This window comes from Passer montanus, unplaced genomic scaffold, assembly GCF_014805655.1.
Source record: "Passer montanus isolate IOZ18808 unplaced genomic scaffold, ASM1480565v1 scaffold24, whole genome shotgun sequence".
Lineage (NCBI taxonomy): Eukaryota > Metazoa > Chordata > Aves > Passeriformes > Passeridae > Passer > Passer montanus.
The window spans coordinates 11,223,411-11,239,358 of record NW_024367037.1 but is presented as its reverse complement, the minus strand read 5'-3'; the positions used below and the strand labels follow the sequence as shown (position 1 = coordinate 11,239,358).

The 15,948-nt window shown below is 34.6% G+C and overlaps 1 protein-coding gene across 2 annotated transcripts in view; it reads right to left on the bottom strand.

Annotated features, from left to right (window-relative positions):
* The window catches only part of CDH19 (cadherin 19), a 114,087-nt gene that overhangs the window by 57,193 nt on the left and 40,946 nt on the right, over positions 1-15,948 (bottom strand). The window contains exon 1 of one of the 2 annotated variants that reach the window (XM_039711174.1): positions 8,801-8,930. The exons of the other annotated variant lie outside the window; for it this stretch is intronic. The gene's annotated coding sequence lies outside the window, so the exon portion shown is untranslated. Of the gene's footprint in view, positions 1-8,800; positions 8,931-15,948 lie in introns of those variants that run through there. 2 annotated transcript variants of the gene reach the window in all.

The following is a 15,948-nucleotide window of genomic DNA, read 5'->3' as shown; positions in this document are numbered from 1 at the left end:
TTGGGCTTATAATCTTTGTGGAAACAGCAACTGATTCAATATACAGGGCACATAATTCATATGTAACGAAAGCACTTCACCTTGAAGAGCACTTCCACTGGCTCTCAGTAGAATATTGTTCTATATTGAGAAGTCAGGGGGGAATTGTGCTTAATAGTAAATGAATTGAAAGAGCTCCCTTTTTATCCTAACAGAGGACCATGCTGCTCTTCTGCAATCTTCTTGAAGAATAGTTTGCAGTTTATACCATACAGTTGAACAGTTGTTTTCAGTAGTCTGCCTTTTCCCTCTCTTATTACACCAGATACTTTTGCTGCCCCCGGTCAGTCCCTCTTGTTCTTTGAGTGGAGAAATTGTATGTTGTGAGTTGAACAAACTATAAGAAAAAAAAGCAAAACAAAACAAACTAAACAGCTTTTTTTTGCCAGGTTATTTACTACTTCTACAATAGAAGAGAAGGTTTGAAGGAAGAAAATGCCTGATAAGGTAGGAGAGTGACTGTCATGTTTACAGCATGTTTTATGGCTTCAACTCCTTCGTAAAGATGGTTTCTTTTGAAGGCTAAGGTTAATCTCTTTTCACAGGACTTTTTTTGTACAATGTTGAGTTTGTTGAGGATTTTAGTACAAGGTCTAAGAACTACTTCCAGCATCATACATATAAATCCAAATGCTCATTCCTGTACAGAACGCCTGTACAATATCACCAAAACGATGGGATTTATTTCTGCTGAGGAAGCAGAGGGATCAAAAGAATTGAAAAAAAATTATTATTTCAAGGTAATATATTTTTTATTACTTTAGCACATTTTCCTAAGTGAAATGCAATTGTCACAAAGTGGAAAGTATTGGAGTTTAAGTCCTTTATCCATCTGATAACCAAGATCCTTCCTGATTTTCTCTTTCTTTATAGAAAGAGGTCTTCAACTAGGTTGAGTGTAATAAATTGAGCTCTATAAGTTGTGTTTACTGAAATCAGAAAATGGCAAACTAATCTGAACCCATGCCAAAAAATTCTCCTGCTATAATTGTAACCTGTTTTCTTTATCACAGACATAGAAATGGGAGAGTTAGAGTGCATTATGACTATTTGAAAATGGAACACGTACATATAAACATCTATATGGAAACATTCTAAATTTTATAAATAGTTTAGAAGTTCCAAGTAGAAAATAGATTCCAACACAAGAAGTGATGTTTTTTTAAACACACCATTAGCATCTCTAGTGGACTATTTCTGTACATACAGGTTGTAGCCCTCAAAGGACCAAAACCAACTCTAAATTATCTTTGCAAACTGAGGAGCTTGTATGTTATTCAATGGGAATGCTGTCAATTTGATTTTGTTTTATACATCTATATGTAATTATTTTTCAAATGGTAAATAGTGGTAAAGCATTATTATATATCAGTAACTAGCTGCCTAATGGGGTAGACCTGAATACCTAAAAAAATTACTGTTGAGCTATGCCCTCTTAAAGTCTTTAAGGTTTTGTGTCTTCAGTGCCAGATACTTGAATTAATATTTTTTAATACAGTAAATTGTTTTGATGGTATTTTATGACCATTTTTATAAATATCTTGTTATTTAAAAATAAAAATGGTGGGGTTTCTATATGAAAACAATGCATCTCTGATTTTTAAAACTTGTTTTCTTCAAATTAATTTCCTCTCTTGAGAGAGAGATGTGCGAACATACAATTTTTTTTATTTTATTTTTTTTAATTTAACTGAGCTTTCATTAACTGTAAAGTAATTTCAAACTAATCTTTGACTAAATCTTTAGCAATGCCGGGCAAGAGAGAGCAGGCAGTGGCTGCTAACGCCATCCCCCGTGGTTTGCCAGCAGCACAGCTGTGGGCTGAGTGCCTGAGCTCCACATTGTGACTGGCAGCAGGGCTGGCTCAGCATCCCTGTTATCCCCGGTTATCTCCTTCCCCCAGCTCTGGGAGGCAGCGAGCCACCAGCGGCTGCTGAGGCTGTCACCCATGGTTCAGCCTCGATCAAGCAATCGATGTGTCTGATGGGCAAATACCTCGCAGTGTCTTTTACACAGATGAACTTGCTGCCACTTGACAGAGTTCCAACCTTTTACACCTATTAAGGAAGGAAACAATAATGCTGTCCTCTTCTCTCCAGGGTTTTCTATATGCTGCCCCTGACTGTGTCCTAAATGAATCAAGAAATCAATTTGCAGCCTCTCAGCCTCAGTTAAATCAAACTTATTCACAGTTTCTGCTGAGTGAAAAACATCCCGTGCCTCTCTTCAGTGCCCACTGTCATTTTAACAAGATCTAGCAGAGCCTTGGCCAAGGCTGCACTGTCCAAAGTGTTTAATTTTGCTTTTGTTCCCTCTTTTTATCTTTCCTTGTTACCTTTTTATTATTTCATTACTTTATTAGTATTATTTGTGTAAATTATTTATTCTCCTAGAACCATTGTCTGCTAAATACAACTGCCAAATGAGGTATAAAATTAATTTTATGATCAGAAGAAAGGAACATAATATGGAATAAAGTTCTTTTATTAAAAAATAGTTACTACAAGATGAAATATTACAGTGTTTATTGTAAATTTATAGATATTATAGGCCTGGTAATAACACAAGAGTTTATCTAATTTTTTTAATGCGAGTGTTTACTCTTTATGGCATAGATAACATTTTTGCTTTTAATAATAGAGAGCCTGAGGCTCTCATGCTTTCTTGAGATGGCCTTTATTAATGTAAACACCTGAAAGTTAAAGATTTACTGTAATGTCCAATGTAGCCTCCCTAAATAGACAATGGAAAGAGAAATGTATCTGTGCTTTACAGCATTGTAAGAAAGGTAAGCAGCATATTGAGTCTAAGCCACCATCTTTCTGTCCAGAGAGAAACTTGGCAATTAACCTAATGTAATGATTTACTTAAAGACATCTACAGAGAGGTCACGTATTCCTCCATTAGGAATGTTTTCATTTCAGGTAGCAAAAGATGATTCCAGTAAAGGAATATTCTTAACTAATATGCTATTTATCTTCTTGGTACAAACTACTTTGAATTATAAGCTGTTATTTTTTAACACATTTTTTCTAGATTGAACAAAAGGAATGATGTTATCGAAAGAAACTGACATTTTTTTTTGCCAATATATTATTAAAAAAGATAAAAAACTTCAGAAAACTTTTTATCACATATTTTAATCCCTCCTTATCGCAGCTGAGAATTGTCAGAATGCTTTTTCTCCATATGATTACTAAGATTTATGATTAATATAATCATAATGTCATAGTGTTGTGGTATCATATTAACACATAAATCCTGACAACTATGTCATGTAGAAAGAAAAAAAAACCCATATCTCTTTTGGATATGAGAAAACATCAAAACAAAACATTATTACCTCATTTTATAGTGATTTTGTCACATATACATTAAAATTATCCCATTTTTCATTCATTAGAGGTAAATGTGTGTTCAGTCTTTCACTGACATTAATTCATTCTCCAATAGGTTCTGCTATATCTGCCCATAGCACCACCTCATTTCCCTGGTTTGGCTACAGTGAACATTGCTCCAACATAGCCAAACATTAAAAAAAGAAAGCCTACAGGCAACAATTATGAATTACTAGAAATCTAAAGTTGCTGCCAGTGGAAGGCCACTGAAATAGTTCCAAGAGAGTTTATCTTAGGATATCCTACTGAAATAGTGTGCTTTTTACTCCTCTTGACATTTATGATTAGTAATTCTCAGGAATACACTCTATCATTTTTATGATGCAACAGTTTTGCTGTGCTGTCTAGTTTTCATTTGAAATAAAATAGGCTGAATCAGATTGTAGTAGCTCAGACTTAAACAGTATTTCTCCACTTGGAAATCAGCTATTATTCTGAAGAGGCTATCTATCAGGAAAAATAAAAAAATAAAAAAAGAAAAAAGGAATAAACAGGCAAACTACACTACAAAAACCCAATGGAGAAAAAAGCAAAAATCCATTATTTATGACAACTTAACAGTTATTCACATCTCTGAATTATTTACTTTTGCAGTTTGTGTAATATAGGTGGAAAATGTGAATATAAATTTTTATTTCAGAGTCTCTTTGAATGTTTCATGCATGCAACAATACCGTGCTTGTAGACACTACTTTTGGGAGTAAGTTCTTGTTTTAAATTTTCTTCTCTTCTGAGAGAATAATTTCATTTTGGCGGGAAATAAGCAATATTATCTGCTGAAAACAACATCTTTATAAAAATATTTAATTATTTGGAGGGGTTTAGGTTATTTAATCTCAGGTTTGCTCTTTAAGGGCTTGGTGTAATGGAAACTTGGGCTTTTTGTTAGTGCTGGGTTGCTAAGAGCACTCAGTTACATGTCTGGGTCCTTCAGATGATGGTTGTGGAACTAGCTCTACCCATCAAATGAGGATCCTTCATGATCCAGTCTTGGACTGTCACCTGAGGGTGGCTTGGGCTCCCACTGTAAGCAGTTTGTGGTGCTGCTCTGCAGGAGCCGCCAGCAGAGGACAAAAGCTCTGAAAAGCCCAGACATAGCCACAGCCATGGGCTGCTGCAGAGTGCTGAGTGTTGGAATGGGGAATCCATGGCAGTATCCACCCGTGGGACCAGGAGCTGATGGGGCTGGGGTTGCTCAGAGAGTTGCATGGGGGAGGCACCCCACAGTACGTGAGGAGAGAAACTCTTTGTGTACCTGTGGGATGACTCAAATAGGGAATCGGAGACACCCATCTGATGCTGTGCACCATGTGGTGGAGACTGCTCTGCTGACCTGCCTGAACTTCTTCCTGGAGAGCAACATCACTGCCACTGCCCCAGGCTGCAGGCCACAGCAGTAGTATCACTCATATTTCATATAGCTCTGATTAAAATGTTCAGGTAACTGGGCCTATTTCTTCTGCACACTGTGAAGTTGGCCTTATGCTGTGACAGTCTTCGAGTCTAGGCTCTGTTTTCCTATTATCTTTAAGTAGAAAAAAAAAGTTTCCTTAATATGATCGCTTCACAAAACATTTGAGATAAAGAATCGAGTGGAAGAAAATTACAAGTGAGACACCAGAAAATGGGTCTAATTTTGTAACATTTGCCCACCCCTGAAAGACTGCATATGAAAAGCTGAGCAGTCATTGTAGTTTATCTCTATGTGACATTTCCAAATGCTGTTTATACATTTTCTGGGTCAGTCTTTTATGAAAATAGCCATGTATTCCAGCTATATAATGACCTGGCATTTGAAACCAATTCAATTTATATGTTAAATTTGATGTTAGGGGAAAACCAATACACTTACCACATTTTCGTTCTGTAAGACTAGTTGTTGTCTTAATTTGTCTGGAAACATCTTTTTATTCTCCAGGAGTATCTCATGAGATATAAAGTAGCATAAATCATTCTAGCTCTTCTACTACTGGGAATTGCTGGTAAGGGTAAATTTTGGCCTAGTCAATATACATCACAGTGATACTTAAAAACAGCCCAGCAATGCCCTTAATGTTCTCCAACAACTATCTGCATCTCATAGAGGACTGAGAAATCAGCTGTTCAAAGCTGAACTGGGCAGTAACTGAAAGCAGCACTGTTTTCTAATTTCTTAGCAAAGATGGACGGTTTACATCCTATTCACCATTCTGAAAAGGTTCTCTACAGGGAAAGGGCTGTGTAACTACAATATCTTTACCATTTGACAAACATTGTCTCTTTAAATTACTTTTAATTTTTGTAATCTTGTAGTTAGAGAAAACTCATAATTTTGACTAGACCATCCAAATACTAACAATGAAGAGCTTCAAACCTTCTTTTTGCTGTGTGACAATGAGCACAGAGCATTTGAAATAGCTTTTAACATCACAATAATATCTATTATTGCTTAATATGCTTGTAAACCCAGTCTCTAACAGAAAATTTTTAAACAAAATAAAATTTCAAGAACTTTTATTTTCTGTTTTATTTAACACTTTCTAAAAGATCAAAAAAATTTTTGCAGACCTGGTTAGATTTTAATCACATTCATACTAAAGATAGTATTCAGTCACACAATTCAGTTATTCTTTTGTTACTTATATTTTATAATTTATGCTACCATGGTGTCTTTTGGCTTCCAATGTGTCAAAATTACATGTAAAAAGTGAAATGTTAAGTGACATCTTACGCTTCCTCTAATGTTTAGTTAACAGTTTTAAAGTTTTAACAACTGTCATTCCTTAGTAATAAAAAAATATATACAGTGCCAATGCAAGAGTTCTCCCTCCACAAATTGAACATTGCATCAGAGTACATGTGTTAGAGTTCTCCCTCAAGATAGTCTCAGTAATCTTTAGGTATCATGTTTAATTCCAGTACTATATTTGTAGGTACAAAGTCTTTTACTGAGGTTTTACTTTTTTCTTTTTTTTTTTTTAATTCTTTTTTGGTAATTAAATATCCCTTTTTCCTTAATTATGTTTTTTCAAAAGGAGTTTGCTTCAACAGTTAGGTCAGTGGCCTGAGACTGTAAGACTCTAATTTAATACCAAGGTCCGCACTATGTTTGTGTCCCTAATAGAAAGCCTGGGAGAAATGTTCTTTTGCAAACATTGTTAACAATTACATCTTGTTAGCAGCAGCAACTGCAATTTCTTTTGTGCTAGAGGCAATACACATCAGAGAGGAGACCTTGACGTGTGTATCTAAAGCAGAATTATGTCCTCTGGTCTGTCCCATGTGGTCCTGAGTCACATCAGATTCCTCTGTAATGGATGTGTACCATGCCTGCTTAGCAGGGTCTGTAATGAAGAACCAGAATAGCTGGGATGACCATAGACACTCTCTGGCCCTTTGATTCACCCATTTGCAGAAACAAATATGTTGTTGGATAAATAAAATTGGAAGGACAGATAAGAAAAACATTGTGACACATCTCACTCCCTTTAGCATCAAAGGGGCTGGAACACAGTTGAAAAAAGTTAAGGGACTGTGGTGGAACCTATCTCTACTGCTTGTGGTAAAAATCAAAACTTTCCGTGACTTACAAAGTAAAAACAAAATAATAGTTTTTACCTAAAAAGAATCTAATATTATCTATTGTATTGTTAGATCTGTTGGCAAAATTACCTTATAAATTAAACTCATTTTAGTAATAGTCAAATATTTCTGATTAAGTTAAAAAGAAGATTCCAAATATATTTTTAGAAGACGTGATGCAAAGACTACAAAATGGAAATTTCATGCAAAAGTATATACATATAAAGTACCAAATCAAATAAACCAAAGAATAATGATGAAAAGCAACAAGTAGCTTAAACCGCAGACATCATTAAAATATGCCTGCATGGCATATAATGTATTGGTTTCTTATTTCAATATCAAATTGTGCTGATATGGTATGAAAATTACTTCATATCGGTAAACGTAAAACATTCTAACACATAGAAGAACTGTATAGACTTAATTTTTAGGATACTACACATTTTTCAGTTTGAATATAAAGAGTGCATTATAATTCCATAAATTACCTTACACTGGGGTAAAAGAAGTTAAATTTTACTTCTAATTATGTGTGGCTTTCCATAATAGATTTGTGACTTTGTTCTTTAATCTTAAACTACTTTTCTTAGAGTGTTTTGTGAGCAATGCCCCCTCTGATCCTCTCTCCACTATCTAAAAATGAGTCCAATAATAGATTTTTGTTGTCTAGCTCTTTCACTGATGCATTTTTTATTCTGTAAAAATGCAGAAAGTTTGAACTGCAGTCACAGCCCTATATTCATTTTATGTAAGTGCAAGTGCTTGGTTCAACACTTCCAACAGAAAAATGCTGAACATTGAAATATATCTTCATAACTCTTAAAACTGAGTCCACAGATCAATTTTTGCACCATAGTGCAAATTCATCCAGATATGAAATAAAAGTAGTTTCTCTGGATGCTTTTGCAACCATAACTGATTCTAAGTAACAGTCTATTAAAGAATAACATTATACTCCAAAAGCTGTGTAATTCCCACCAGTTTCGTAGTAAAATAATTTGCAGAAATGAACAAGTTGACAGACATTCAGTATGTCAATAACAAATCAACAACTATTAAATACCTCTGGGCTATATTCTACTGGATGTTTTTTTTTGCTACAGTCTATTTGAAAACTCTGAGCTTTAAAAATAAATTTTAACTATACCTCCTTATAGAAGATTACAAAAGAAACATGCAATGCAAATATTTTGCCAGTGTATGTAATGCACTGTTTGAAAAAATCATGTTAAGAAATTGCCATTTCACACTCAAGATCTGACAAAAGTAGAGGCACATATTTTCTGTGATCTGAAAGACATTGCAATTTCTAGCTGGGAGATTATAAAGAGAAATGGAAACAGAAATGTGAATGAAAACAAGAAAAAATATATTATTTCTGTTTCTGGAGAGAAGAGTAACAAGATAAGGAGTATTTCCTACTGTTCCTTTAAAACAACACAATTTTCACTTGCATAAGTGCACCTGAAACAGCCATAAGCATTCTGTCAGAGCAGGGGGTCTTGCAAAAAATTGATTGATAGCATGAAAATTTTAACATGTAAATTGAACACAAAACAAACATAGTGAATATTTCTTCTGATAAATCCAATTTAGAAATTTGTAATTTCACAGATATAGAAGTTAGATTGTAGACTCTGAAGAAACAAAAGCAGACCTCTTTTTCTTGAGGTTTTGAGGGGCTTCCAGGTTTGTCTTTGCCTTTTGTGTCTTTTGCACTGGAGACACCCAGATAAATGTTTTAAGTTTGATTTTAGAATATAATAAATAAATAAATAAAAATTAGAGATGTATCTTACCTGTGTAATTTCAGGGCCTTCTATAGAATAAAGAATGGATATTGACAAAAGTTTCATGAAACATGGGTTGCAGAGGAGTAAGCAGTCCTGTTTTACTTCCCAAATCCTCAGAAAGCTCTAGGAGTTACAGCTTCCTGCCAGTATAAGTCAGTTCTGCTTTTACTTTTGAAAACTCACAGTATGACACTGCTTACTGCATGCTATTTTGGGTGCCCTGAGTAAAACTATGAACACAGGCACTTTTGTGCAAAACATCATAAAGCCTCTCTGATGTCCATTCAGAGTCCAGAATTAAAATGCAGAAGGCTCTAGCAAGCAAAATACAAGCTGATTTTCTTCTTCCTAGTGGAAAAATAAAGTACTCCCTGGCAAGTAACCAGGGTGGTGGGAAGGTAATTTATTTTGTGTGAGAGCATTTTGCAAGTGAAAGGGATAGGCCCTCTGTTTAGAGATTAGTCAGGGAAAAAAGTGGTCAATTTAGAGCAGTCACAAAAGTTAGTCAAAGAAAAGAGTTTTTATAGTCTGGGGTTTGCCCTCTGGCCATTTTTTTCCCTACCAAATAATTTAGCTTCAAAAATCATACAATCTTCACACTGAGTAAAAAAATATGTACAAGATATTGGCTTATCACCTTGCATCTTTTTAGGAACATTAAATGAATGTCTTTTCTTTTGTTATAATTGTCTGTGAAAATTGAATTTTATCTACTAGCTAATGCAGGGGTTTCGCAGTCAAATGAAAAAATATAATTAAAATAATACAATAAAAAAACCCTAAAAATACTGTGGAATAATTATGCAACAGGTAATAATTTTCCATAGACATCAGCTTTTATCTTAAGTCAATTAAAAAAATTTAGAGGATTAATTCAAATACTCATTGTGCCTTAAAAAAAAAAGAGGATATTTGGTGAGAAAACAAGAACTGTGTATTCCAGTAACACTTCAGTAATTATTATGGAAAACATGTTTATGGTGGGATAACTTAGAGTCTAGTGCTACATCAGTTATAGCTCCAGGCCAAGAAGATTTCTGAGAAGCCTTAAATAGAAAAAAAAAAAAAATAAAAATTCATACATAATGTGTCTAGTTAATGATAAAGCTAAAACTAAAAAAAGCTCCAAGCCACCCACCTCAAGAAAAATAATTATTATGGAAAACATGTTTATGGTGGGATAACTTAGAGTCTAGTGCTACATCAGTTATAGCTCCAGGCCAAGAAGATTTCTAAGTCTTAAATAGAAAAAAAAAATTTCATACATAATGTGTCTAGTTAGTGATAAAGCTAAAACTAAAAAATCTCCAAGCCACCTACCTCAAGAAAAATCTCTCTCCCTTTTTCTTCTTCCTCATACAGTCTCAGAAAATTTAACATCTGTTTCTGTGTGGAAATGGAAAACTTCTTTTCTGTACTTCTGCCACATACATGGTACCATTTCTTTTTTAAATAAAATAAGTTATGGACAGCTACGCAGATCTTAGTCTGATGTTCAGAAATGTCATGGGCAGAACACAAGAGATAGTAAATGAGGAAATGCAACACTTTAGAATGGATAATGCTGTCAAACAACATGGTGAGATCATGGTCTGCAAAGGGAACAGGGTCTGGTTGAGGCAGTTGTGGAATCTGGCACATTGGCTATGGCTGAACCCCTGTTTAATTTATTTACATCTAGATGTCAAGGCCAAATTGACTTCTATCAAATCAACACAAGCACCCCTAATATCACAGACTTTAAAACTTGAATTGAATGGACTGAAGTAACACAGGAAAACTGTCCACTCATCATTCCCATCCTGACAGAGTCAGAAAGACTTGCTTTCTATAGGAAAGTATGATATAAATTATCTGAGCAGCTTGATTTTTGTAAGATCATTCAGAATCACTTGTGAGTCTTTTGAGGATGATCTCCTGAAAATTTCTTCAGAATTATCTTGTCCTAATGACTTTAGTATAGGTAATATAATTTCTGTATCAGGCTGGAAATGAATACAGTTTATCAACATATATTCACTTCTAGCTTTAAGATAGATAAGATAGATCAGCTAATATTTTTTTTCTCAAAACAAAGCAAACATTATGTTATACAGCTTAAGGTTCTTTGACAACACTGTGTTTCTAGTACACATTATTTAATTATTCATGAAATTATATATCAAAAACAAGCTGACAGAGATGCATTTCTGCTTCTCTTACCTCAAGCATTTTTGTCTGAGCTAGAAAAAAACTTGATTTGCCTAAATCTTGTCATTACATTAAGAATCAAAATGAACTAAGATCACATTTTTATATCATCTACACATTTTATCAAACTTCATTTTTTGTTGCTTGTTTTAAGAATCAGGAATGTTTGGTAGGGGCTGCTGTTTAGTAAGAATGGTTACTTCTTACTGTTTATTCATGGTCTGACTGATTGAGGTAGAGCAAACCAAAAGAATGTGAAGAGGAGACGGACGCTCTCCTAAGCTCTGTGGAAACTGAAGAAGTGTAATTGGAATTCAGAGATATGTTGCGATCTACCACTTGGGAAAAAACCTGCTTTTTTATGAACTATACTTCTCACTGACTTTCTACTAATAAAGAAGATCTGACAGTTTATTCACCAAGGCAGAATTAACTAGACACAGATGTAAGACAGGGCCAAACCTATTGCTGACAGATGCTAAACAAGATATTCTCATTTACTGAGAATGCTGGATCTTGTCACAGGATATAATCTAAGTAAGATGTGCCATGTGAAGCAAACATAAATGAACTCTAGAAGGTAAACAAAAATAGAAATTTCTTGGAAATGCTTGTTGAAGAGCTGATGAAGAGGGCTGGGCAGAACCATGGCCAGATTTTTACAAGGTGAAGACAGTATGCAGCTATAAGGAAAAAGCTAAAGCTGGTTGTACAGGCTGCACCTTAAGAAAGAAGTCAAATGAAGGCTAATTCACACAATTATGAGGAAATTTTCTAATTCAGAAGAAAACACATACTTATTCCCAGTACAATGTTCTCATGTGATAAACAGCCTCCGCTTCTCTTTGTGTAGGCACCTTTTAATGACCAGCAGGCTTTTCAATATTATCATAGAGATTAAATAATTTGGACTGCCATCTATGAAGGAAAACTTTCACCCTGTTAGCTCTTTCCTGATCTCACAGACCATGATGTTTCCTCTAGAGAGGGACCTCAGCTAAATGGAAGAGTTCAGCAGAATAACTCTACTCATCACCTGAGCAAAACTTTTCAGGAGGTTTGGAGGAGTTGAGTGAATTTTTTTTTACCTAATAAATAAACAAATTAATAAGTTGTTACAGAGAAAATGATAACTAAAAAATACAGTTAACCTGTTTGGAGTATTTTCTTGCACTGTCTTTATTGCAATTTAAAACAGGAATTTTATCCATTCAAAACATAGAGCTTAAATTAGGTGTTTGCTTAGAAGTAAGAGCATAATAAATTTGGAATTAAAATAGCTATATAATTTAAAACTTGGTTACTGACCAGCCAGTTATAACACGATACTTATTAACTTCTTTTAAATATAAACCTGAAATATAGTGATCAATCATATATTATGGCTATATCTGTACATGCTATAACAACTTGAAGAGAGAGTCTTAAGAATTCAGTAGAGTTAATTACTTTTATTTTCCTTTTTTATTAAGAAAATGTATTCCATTTTCCAGAAACTGAACAAAAAAAAGATGGAAAAACTCTAGAGAATTGTTTGGTTAAAAAAAAAAACCAAACAACAAAGAACCCTGTAATTTTTTTTAAGGGTCATTTTTCATTCAAGGAGATGTGCTCTTTGACATTTACCTAATTGGACTGATGTAATAAGATTTCACTCTCTTGGGTTCAGTCAGTAAGCTCATATCAGAGTAAATTGAATTTATTCAGTGAACGAAAGGAAGAATATTGGGGAGAGGGACAAATTTACATTATTTCAAGGGGGATGATACTACCTATGTCCAGATCATGGCTCCTTGGAATTTGCATTTCAAATTTTCATTAAGCTAAAAAGAATTACTCCAGGATAGGTAAATAGCCAGCACAACACTTCTGGAAAGTGGAAGTGCTATGAAAATAGAAGGAGTTTCATTGCTCACAATATCAGTGAAGTCTTTCATAATAGTTGCAGCTCTGGAGACTCAATACTGAATTGGTGAGATTTGTGCTGTTTGTTTTCTTTTCTTTTCTTTTCTTATTGTTGGGATCTTTGTCATTTATAGAAGGAGTTTTTAATGGGGATTTTGCTATGTAGCTTTCTCTAAAGCTAGTCTTACTTAGAACCACTTAAGGGAGGTGTAGCTTCAAGAGGAGCCAAGTGGAACCAAGAGAGAACAGAAGTGAGGCCTGGAGGGCTTCACAGGCTGAAATGCAATAACTTTTTCTTTCACTCCTGAGCAGTCTCTTGTCACTATACAAAATAAATATACGATGCTGAATGAAGGAATTTCTTTTTTTAATGCATCTTTTTCCCCCCGCTTCTTTTCATCTTTAATAATTTTGCAACTAGAATTCCATTCCCACTACAGTATCTTACTAGTCACAGCTTCTGGAAGAGAAGATAGAAGTTATACATGAGTCACTGTAAATACAAAAATGCATGAATTGATCTACAATACTAATGAGAGTCTTTTTAATTGAATTATCTGGAATCTATTTAAAATAATTTTGTGTATTTTCTAATATTATTTAATGATAATCTTGTGTATTTTTTGCTTTCTGTGTAATGACTTTTTTTTCCTAGAGGGAAAAAAGTTTAATGAATTGCAACAAAATATAATTACTTATGTGTGCACTTATTGGCTTATTTGAAAAGTCTGTGGAAATGGTGCATAAGCAGTCATTAAAAGAATCTAATATCTCACTGTAATCAGATCTTTCCAGAGATGTTTCCTTTCACTTTTACTTTCCTTTACCCTTTCCTTTTCTTTTCCCAGTGAATATTGTTATGATAGAATACACTGTGCTTGGAAAATAATATGCAGATACTGATTGTCTTTTCCCCCTCTGTTTCTATTCCCATCACAAGATAGAATCAAATAAGAATGAATTCAGAGCAGGTAAATCTTCTAGATGATCCCCTGAAGGACTGGAGTTCTCTTATTGTTTTACTATGAAACAGTGTTTAGCTATAAATTGAATGAAATAGGGGATGTCATCTCTTCTCTATCTTTAGCCTGAGGTCTCATGCTGATGATCAGATCCTAAGAGTCTGAATTGGGCTGGTGTCTGTAAGTAACTTGTTCATATTCTCCCTTCTCCTGCAGAGAAGCCAGTGCCTGTCATGAGATACAGATCATATGTAGTGCAAGGCAGAATTCAGCTGTGAATAACAAAATATGTTGAAGAATAGCAAGACAAATATTTTTTCCATTTGTTTACATATCCCTCGTACATATTTTCATGTACATGATCAGTCACCTACAAGTGTTAAAGTTTTTATACTTCGATATAAGTACCAATATGTCTTAGTACACCTATTTACAGGTAGAAAAACATTAAGCATGAAAAAAGGAATATTAGAAATATCAGATGTATATTTATGAAGAAAAAAATATAATTGTGTCTGATCAGCCCAGAATTCTGCTGCATTTTAACGTCCCAATTTGAAAATAAATGTAGAAATTAGTACAAGAACTGGAATAGGGACTACAAAGCTGGGACATTTATGGAACAGACACTTATGTACAAATTTCAGTGGCAGAAATGTAACTGTGTTGGATTAGTTCAGAAAAATGAAATTAAATTTTCCAATTTCAGAAATGTCAATGTGTTTTGGTTTGTTTGTTTTATTTTGTTTAATTAATCTTCGTGACATTTCAATTCTGAAAAATGAATGAAATCAAATAGAACAAAATAAAATGAAGGATTCTCACTTGAAGAATTCCATAATGTCAACACTTAATCTCATATTCCATCAGCTAAGCTTAAATGGTATCTTGGAAGACAACTGTCTAAATTTTAAATTCTTTGAGATGAGCTGCTGAGTAAGGATCCAATGAGTAAGATCCAACAAGATGAGTTGCTGAGTAAGGACCATCACTTTTGCCATGAGGAAGATGAAAATTGAATGCCAAATATTATTTTATTTTTGTTAATGGGTGCTAAAAATATTACATAGGACAAGGTACTCCCAATCTATCAGTGTACCACCCTAAACCTCTACCTTGTTTTGATTTCTAGGGCATAGAGGAAAGGAGTAGCACAATTTTTTTGAGTTGTCTGATTTCTTAGAATGAAAAAACTGGGCTTTTGTATTACACCCTGAGAAAAAGCTTTTCATCCAGCAAAAATGAAAGAAGAACCTTGCTTTTTTTAACACCAATGACATCTCCTATTTTGTTTGGTTTGGGGTTTGTTGTTTTGTTTTTTGGGGTTTTTTTCTCCCCCCTTAGAATTCTCCTTCTTTTATCTGTTTCTAATTCAGAGAGAAAAACATTTTCCTTTTTTTCTACATTGAGATTCAGAGGTAGACACTTAACAGAAGAGAATTTATTACAGTCTTCAGTTGCACTCTGGACACAACAAATTGTGATTATAATGACAATTATACTAACTTATTTTCTTCCATTTTTACCTAGAGGAACCTGTGACTGGGTCTGCACCATCTGCACTGTGTGGTGGGCCAATGCCTCCACCCAAACAGAGCTGTTGAAGGGGGAGTCTCCACTGCAAACCTCAGACTGCAGCAAGTTGCAGGATCTGTCTCTTGGGTAGCAATGGGCAGCAAGGAGGGGTAATGGCTTTAAGGAGGGTTAACAGCTTTAAAGTGAAAGAGGGTGGATTTAGATGAAATATCAGGATGAAATTCTTTACTTGAAGGTGTCAAGACACTGGAACAGGTTGCCCAGAAAAGCTGTGCCTGCCCTGTCCCCGGAAATATTTAAGACAAGGTTGGATGTGGGCCTGGTTTAGTGCAAGATGTCTCTGCCCATGATGGGGAGTTGGAAGTGGATGACCTTAAAGCTCCCTTCCAACTCACATCACTGTGGGATTCTTTTCTGTGATTCTATGATCTTTAAATATCAAAGACATGAAAGATAGCGCTGAGTAACTGCTGTTTGCAAAATGCTCCTATTTGATCTAGGAGCAGGACAGGCAATGCAAATGTACTTCGCTTCACTGGCCACTGTATGCAGTCTGCCAGT